Source organism: Benincasa hispida, chromosome 3 (assembly GCF_009727055.1).
Source record: "Benincasa hispida cultivar B227 chromosome 3, ASM972705v1, whole genome shotgun sequence".
Taxonomy (NCBI): Eukaryota; Viridiplantae; Streptophyta; class Magnoliopsida; order Cucurbitales; family Cucurbitaceae; genus Benincasa; species Benincasa hispida.
Window position 1 is genome coordinate 68,894,937 of NC_052351.1, and position 8,523 is coordinate 68,903,459.

At 31.3% G+C, this 8,523-nt stretch overlaps 1 pseudogene; it reads left to right on the forward strand.

Annotated features, from left to right (window-relative positions):
- Nucleotides 1–583: 583 nt before the first annotated feature.
- On the forward strand, nucleotides 584–2,202 carry LOC120074477 (annotated as a pseudogene).
- The last annotated feature ends 6,321 nt before the right edge of the window (nucleotides 2,203–8,523 follow it).

Sequence of the window (8,523 nt, forward strand, 5' to 3'; positions counted from 1 at the left end):
AATAGAACAACAACCCACTAAAATCTCCTCCAAAACAATCAACCAAATAATTATTCTTCAAAACATCACAAATAATCACCAAATAATCACCAAGCAATCAACCAAACAATGGACAGCAATAAACTACAAAATTATGAAAGACTAAAAACAAAGAGCACACGCGAATTATACGTGGAAAACCTCTTCAATGTAAAGAGTAAAATCCACGGGATTTGTGAGGAGTCCACCATTGTCAACTTCTCTTATTATGATAAAATTGAGGGAAAAAGAACCCAAATCAATCATACAAAGGTTCACAACCCACCAATACTTTCATACATAAAAGACAAACACTTAAAAGATAAAAAGAATGAAAATCATCCTGTTTTCCAGATTCTGTTTGCCAACGACTATGGACAAACCAGAGCTCTAAACAATGATCCAACCATTCAAAACAAGATTCTATGTATCTCGACTAGAATGACCAAATTTTAGCACAATCCAACAGTTGAAACTTCAGAAATCGTCAACTTTGTGAAAGCTATTACTAGAAAACCGAACTATTGTCTTTCTTCCGATTTTTGCTTTTTTTTTCACTCTTTTTTGTCTTAGGTCATTCTCATATCACATAAAAGAAAATCTAGGGCTTACAAGATGAGTCAATCTAAAAATAGCCTAATTAATCTCACAAAACATACATTTAAAAGAAAGTCTTGTTTGTGAAACAAGTAGGTTAAATACCCATAACACACCGTTGTACTACTTGTAGCCCAAGTCTTTACAAAACCATTAATTTAATTCAACATCTGCCAAAACCCATCCAACTTCATCCCCTCTGTTTCTTTCACGTGAGAATTGCTTTCCTAAGAAGTAGATGAAATCAACATTGTTGTCTTTTATGTGTTATAGTATTATTTTTTTTTTCATTGAATCTCACATGTATGCATCCATATAAAACCCAACATAAAATCAAGAATTGAAGATAAAGCAAAAGCTTATTCCCATTTTACTCACAGTGAACAGCAATATGGAGCAAGAAAACTTCGGAGAATTCTTCAAGAAATGGACGAAGGAGCAAAACCAATATCTAAGCGAGCTCATTTCCACGGCGAAAGGCGGCAGCAACGTCATTGACAATAGCAGCAAGGCGGTGGCAGCAACGGAGGCATTAATTAAGCGAGTGATGGAACACTACAACCATTACTACGAGGTGAAATCGTTTTGGGTGGAGAAAGATGCATTGGGTATTGTTAGAATGTCTTCCATTCCTTTGTGCATTATTTAGAGTTTAGTCTTTGAATTTTAGAAGGGTGTAGTATATTTTTTTTTAATATAAAAAAAGAGAAAAAATTACCCACTTCTTATTCGTAGACGTAACTAACACTCCGTTAGTAAATCACCTAACCCTCTGTATTGATTTCTTCTTTGTTTTACGTTTTTTTTTTCGTTTTCTTTGATGGTCTATTCCATAACAGGTATACTAAGCCCATCATGGATCTCATCATTTGAAGATGCCTTCCTATGGCTAGGAGGGTGGAGACCAACCATGGCTTTTCACTTACTCTACTCCAAATCCGGCCTGCAACTCGAGGGTCGTCTTCTCGACCTAATCCATGGCCTCTCGACAGGGGATCTTGCCGACCTTTCCGCACACCAAGTCGTCAAAATCGACATCTTACAAAGATCCATTGTAAAGCAAGAGAAAGAAATAACAGAGAAAATGCCAAATACCAAGAAACAATAGCAGACCCATCCATGGTGCAGCTTTCTCATGTTGCTACAAAGTTAAAAATGGAAGCATCAGGAAGTGGAGGAGATGATCATCAATTGAGTAATATGGAGGAAGAATTCAAATTGGCTTTGGCAAGACAAGAAGATGGTTTGAAAGAAGTTGTGAAGATGGCTGATGAATTACGTCTTGCAACTCTGAAGCAAATTAATGGGATTTTGACATTAGCACAAAGACTTCATTTCTTGATAGCTGCTGCAGAATTGCATTTGAGGATTCATGAGTGGGGATTGAAAAGAGATTTGAACCAACGCTAAACAAGAGAATTAACTTTTTCATTAAGTAAATTTGTTTTTGTTGGGTCTTTTTTGTTGCATTCTCTCAATAGTTTATGAGGAAATGTTAAGCTCTTATGTCGTTTTGTTTCTTCTCACTGAGTTCTTTTTATTTTTTATTTTTTATTTTTTTTTATTTTGCTTCTTCTTTTATTGTTTACTCTGNAGTCCCTAGACATTATGAAAATAACAATTTAGTCTCTTCATTTTAGTAAGTAACAATTTTGTTTTTGTATATTTAAATTTGTACGCCGTCCACGAAATATAATAAATAATGGTTTAATTTCTATACTTCATAATTTATAATGATTTGATCTCTATATGACAAATTTCATCATAACTAAGTGTTCATTTTTATTACGTAATGACTAAGTTTTTATAATAAATAAATTTGATTCCCAATCAATTGATTTATCAATCTACATGTGTAAGAAATTTTATTAAATCATACTACTATTTCTTTTATAGGGACTAGATCATCATAAACTGTTGAGTATAGAGACTAAATTATTATCTATTAAAGTTTACGGATTAAATTGTTATAAATTTAAAAATATAAAAATTAAATGGTTGCAAATTAAAATTTAAAAACTAAATTAGTTAACTAAGAAAGAAAACTACGGTGCTACCTCTGAATTGTATGCATTTTTGTGCACTCAAATTCTGCCATTTGGCATATTTTAAAAATTCAAATTTTTATTATTTTGTTTTTACTATTTAAAAAAATGGGATGCATGCAGCTTTTAGCAAATTTATCTTTTTTTTTTTTTTTGTGTAAGGTCTTAATGTTTGGGTCCTTTTTCATTGTTTTTTATTTTTTACAAATTTTCAATTTAGTCTTCTGTTGTTGGTGTAATTCTATGAAGCATAGACACGGATAAAGATATAAGATACGGATACGATAAGATACGATGATACGTCAATTTCTAAAAAATTAGGATACTGATACGTTGAAAATACGTTTTCTTTTTCTTAAGAAAAGTCTAGGATATAGATAATTTTAGCATACAAGTTAATGATTTTAGTACAAACTACAATACAAATACTGAAGACAATACAAAAAGCAACATCTAAGATGTTAAAGTGAAATAGTCGATAAAATGCAATAAAAAAAAGTGATTCGTATTGATCAGAAAATAAGAAAAAGATTAGAGAGAGAAGTATGAAGATAAACAAAAAACTACTTCGTTAAATTGTTGGAGATATTCAAGTGGGTTATATTTTGGTAGACTTTGTAGGGACATAAATGTGAAGGTGAAGATGCATAATTCTAGGGTTTGGTTTTTTGTTTTTTTTTTTCCTTTTAGTTTGGGACTCGAACAGTGAGCTTTTTAAATAGGTTACCTAGTTTTAAATTGAAAAAGTTAGATGAATTGCTTATCTTTTTTTAAAAAAATAGTAAGTGTAAAAATAGATACGTCAAATTGTATGTCAGATATGTATTTAGTAAATATAAGTATCGATATCTGATACGTGTCTGATACGGATCTTTTACCCCACATGAAGTATCTGTACTTGTGAAACTTAAAATTAGTTGATGATAGATGTACATGTTACTTATAATTAGAGAGAAAGGGCGGATAAAAAAATTGCTAATTTTCAATTTAGTCTTTTGTTTGAAAATTGTTATATTTGTTTAAATATTTATATCATGATTACGTGTTTTCCCAATTAAAGTTTGAATTTGATGTATCATTAAATAGAAAGAGAAGATAAAAAATATGCTTTTTAAAAAAATATATATATATAGTTATCGATATGGATCTCTAAATTATGAATCTTTAAATATGAATATGGATGTCTAGAGAGAAAGAGTGGATAAAAGAAAAAGATAATACTATTTTTAAAATTATGGATACAGATATATAATTATGAGCTTATATATGAATATGGATCTCTAAAGGGAATGATGAAAAGAAAAATACATTTTAAAAATATATATAACCTATAAAGCATAGATACTTTATGTGAGGCAAAGAATCAGTATCAGATACGTATCGCATATCGATACTTCCAGATTCCCAGATACACGCGATTTGACGTATCTATACTTCCAGATACTTTTCAGATATATATCTAACACGCGATTTGACGTATCTATTTCTAGCGTACTTTATTAACTATTGTACTTCAATATCTTAGATGTTACTTTTTTTGTATTGTATTTTAGTGTTTGTATTCTATTTTGTGTTATTGTTATTAACTTGTATGCTAAATTTATCTATATTCTAGATTTTTTTAAAGAAATAAAATTATCTTCAACATATCAGTATCCTCGTTTTTTAGAAATATATATATTAAAAAATATATATATATAAATAACGCATCCTTTGATGTATTTGTATCTTAATTTTTTAGAAATTGACGAATCGTTGTATCCGATCGTATCTATATCGTATAATCATATTTGTATCTGTATTTCATAGTATATAGATATAGATATTGATAAAAAATGCACCACAAATCGTGAGACCCATCACCAATGATGTCGGTCTTTGGCCAACAAGCAGCAAAATAAACACAAACTCCAACAACTTCAGTTCACCTTCAACTGGCGACCACAACCACCAGCAATTACAAAGCATTAATTATTGCAAGAATTCCCTACAAGTGTACGGTTCAAGTTTTAACGTATTGAATGAATGAAAGAGTCCTGTACCAAACATCATCGCCCAATTTTATTAAGAGAATGTGAAACCAAATGATGGTTGGGTCAAAACAAATAAAGGACGTAATAAAATGGAGATGATTAACCAAACAAGTATCTTCAAATTAGGGTCATCTATCACACAAAATACGAATGTTATATAGATAGTTCTGACAATCACAAAAACAACAAATAAAATACCAACTACTAATTATACAAATAACACACATAGAGTCTAACTTCTAGTTGGTCACCTAGACTCTCCTAAAGTTTTTTTTGTACAGATGACTTTTCCACAAGTGCCTTCTTATTTTTTAACCCACCCCTCACGGAAGTATGAATCTAACATTTTGCTTAGGTCATGTCCTACTACCGCATTTTATAACGTACTATGTTAGGGATAATATTTATTGTAGCCCTAATACGATGACCATCTCTATCGTGATAACATCTTGATAGGGGATGATTATCGCGTTAAGGCTATACATGGTCTTCCCTAGCACGATATGTTATAAATGTGTAAATTTCTTATGTTTTCCTCAATTTGCTCACAATTTGTTGTGATTTTTTTTTTTTGTCATGATAAAGATGGTCATCGGGTAAGAGATATGATAGACTTGGTCATCCCTAACGCAATACGTTATAAAATGCAGTAGTGGATTGCAGGAATCGAATTTCTAAGCAGAAACGTGTGATCGCTTTTGCCCCAATTGTGTTACAGGAATTAATAAAAAACAGAGTAAGAAGAACAAATGAAGCATATTTTTCTACATTAGAAAAGGGAAGAAAATTTATACCTTTGTAGATCTTAGTCTTCAAGGTCTTCTCCTGGTCTTCTAAAAAAGCACGTACAATCTCGAACACGACCAAAGATCTTCTTTGCTATTTATCTTTAGACAAGGAGGATGGTGGGATCCTTTTTGGAAGTCAAAGAAAAGAAATTCTTTTGCAGAGAACTTTTCTCTATGATTTTGAGAGCAAAAGAGTGTATGTGAGGTTGAGAGAGTTTCTCTAGAAAAAAGTTCAATCATACAACAAATGCATTTTAACATGTGAGAGGAGTCAACTCCTGTCAACCCATTAACCACTCCCCAGCAACTACAGGGGTATTTAATTAATTTAATTTAAATAAATTAAATCAAATTAACTTAACTTAATCCAATTTAGTCAATCCAATTAAATATCGTATATTTAAATCAATGTATATATGAATCATATTCTGATGTACATAATTTCTCCTAACATGTCGTTTTAATATGAATCCCAATTCACGTTAGTTTTAACCTGTAGCTTAAATATAAATCAAATTAATATTAAATTAATATTTGAATCTTATTCAAATATTAATATTCTCATATTATATAGTTTATTTTGCATCTTATTCATAATTAACCTTATATGATAATGTATCTATATACATTATATTGATTGCATCATATACAATTAACATAAATTTTCTTTAAAATTAAATTGAACACTTCAAAATTTTAAAATTTTAAAATTCTTCTTTAATCCATTTGTGAGCTAGTAGAGGGACCTAATGGACATACAGTTAAAGCTCTAATGATACAAGATTAATTAATTAAAATTTTTAATTAAATTGATCAGCATTCATTCACTATGGAGTATTCCACCAAAGATTCGTAGCTGCACTCTTATGAATTGTAGTATATTTATGTGTCCATTGATTTAACCATTTTATCTAAGTCAATTCTTTACAAGTTGTTCCTCATTACAATAGGGTCAAATTACTGTTGTACCCCTATAATTACTTCTTTCTCCTTAAGTATCATCGATTCTCTAATGAATAATTTGTTTATGGTCCTACAATAAACCAAGTCCTCTCAGCCTAATGAGAGAGTGAGAGCTTATTGTTCAAGTCTCGAAGTCATCACTTAACAAAACAACCTTTCTACATACTTTTAGGTCAAGAAGAAGCAAATTTTGTGGAGTTACGCTCCCAGCTCCTCACTCGGTGTCGTCCCCAAAATGATAGGCATATTGAGTTGGAAACTAAGGTCACTCTTACCCATACAAATCAAAGAATGACCCTCATGAGTAGTCACTCAGGATTAAGATCGAGTTATATGGTTATCATTTTAAATATTAATCTCTTCAGTGAATGGTATTACAAATAAAGATTATATATTTCGTGGAATAGTCTTATACATACTCATTATATATGATACCTTCACTTACATGTCTAGACATGAGTGACTTGGATCAAATCATTTGTAACATGTACAAAGTGGGTCGTATCCATAATGTTATAAGAATAAAGCACCCAACTTTATCCATATACTATAGACCTTTTAGGTTACTACTTGAATATAAGCCACTTGTATGTCAACCACATACTGCTGAAGTTACATTAAATAACCTTGGATCTTAGTTTAATTGGTGTTGAGTTATGCAGTAAATAACACTTACTTGAAAATAAATAATATTTTATTTATTAATAAGATGTTTACAAAAAATTTACAGACTACGAGATTTAGAACATAAATCCCAACAATCTCTTGCTTGTCCTAAAGCTAGCAGGATGTACAATGAAAATGAAAATACAATAAACTAGGGCATACAATATACCCAAACAAATCTCCCACTAGCCCTAGTCAATGTGATACATATCTCGTAGAGCTAAATCCTCTAGATTTCCCTCAAATACTTTAATCGTGAGAACCTTTATAAATGGATCAACAATGTTGTGCTCTGAAGCAATCTGCATGGCGATCACGTCCCCTCGTTACACAATCTCCCACATCATATGATACTTCATTTCTATGTGCTTTCCTCACTTATGACTTTGAGGTTCTTTTGAATCTTCGACAGCATCACTGTTATCACAGTAAAGGGTGATAGGGAAATACATATTTGGAACAACTTCCAAATCAGTCAAGAACTTCCTTAGTCATACAACCTCATTAGTAGTTTCACAAGCAGCTACATACTCTGCTCCATGGTAGAGTTAGCAATGTAACCTTGTTTGATGTTGCGCCAGACTATAGCTCCTCCATTAAGAGTGAATACTGACTCTGATGTGAATTTCCTGAAATACTTATCAATCTAAAAATAAGAGTCAATGTATCCTGTAAGTATCAAATCCTTAGCACCATACATAAGCATATAGTTCCTTGTTTTCTTAAAATACTTGAGGATTGTCTTTACTATCGTCCAGTGATCAAATCTTGGATTAGATTGATACTTACTTACAATTCCAACTACATAGCATATGTCAAGCCTCGTATACAATATGGCATATATAAGACTGCCCATAGCTGATGCATATGGTCTACATCTTATCTCCTCAATCTCTTGAGGTGTCTTAGGATATTGTTCCTTAGACAAGATTCCATTCTAAAAGGTAGATTACCTTTCTTGAAATTTTGCATAGAAAATCTGACAAACATCTTGTCAATGTAAGACATTTGAGACAACACTAATGTTTTGTTCTTGCAATTTCTAATAATTTGAATTCCAAGAACAAACTATGCTTCTCCCCAATCTTTGAAATTGTGCAGATAGCCAGATTTTAATGTCAGTAAGCAATCCTACATCATTTCCAATTAGTAGGATATCATCTACATACAATACAAGAAAAGCAACAGTACCCTTGATGATTTTCTTGTAAACACGAGGCTCATTAACATTTTGATCAAAATCATAAGATTTGACCGCAATGTCAAATCTTATATTCCAAGATCTTGATACTTATTTCAATTCATAACCTTTCACTCCTTACCTTGTTTTATGAATCCCTTTGTTTGATTCATGTAGATGTTCTCATCAAGATTGCTAATCAGAAAAGCAGTCTTGACATCCATTTGCAATAT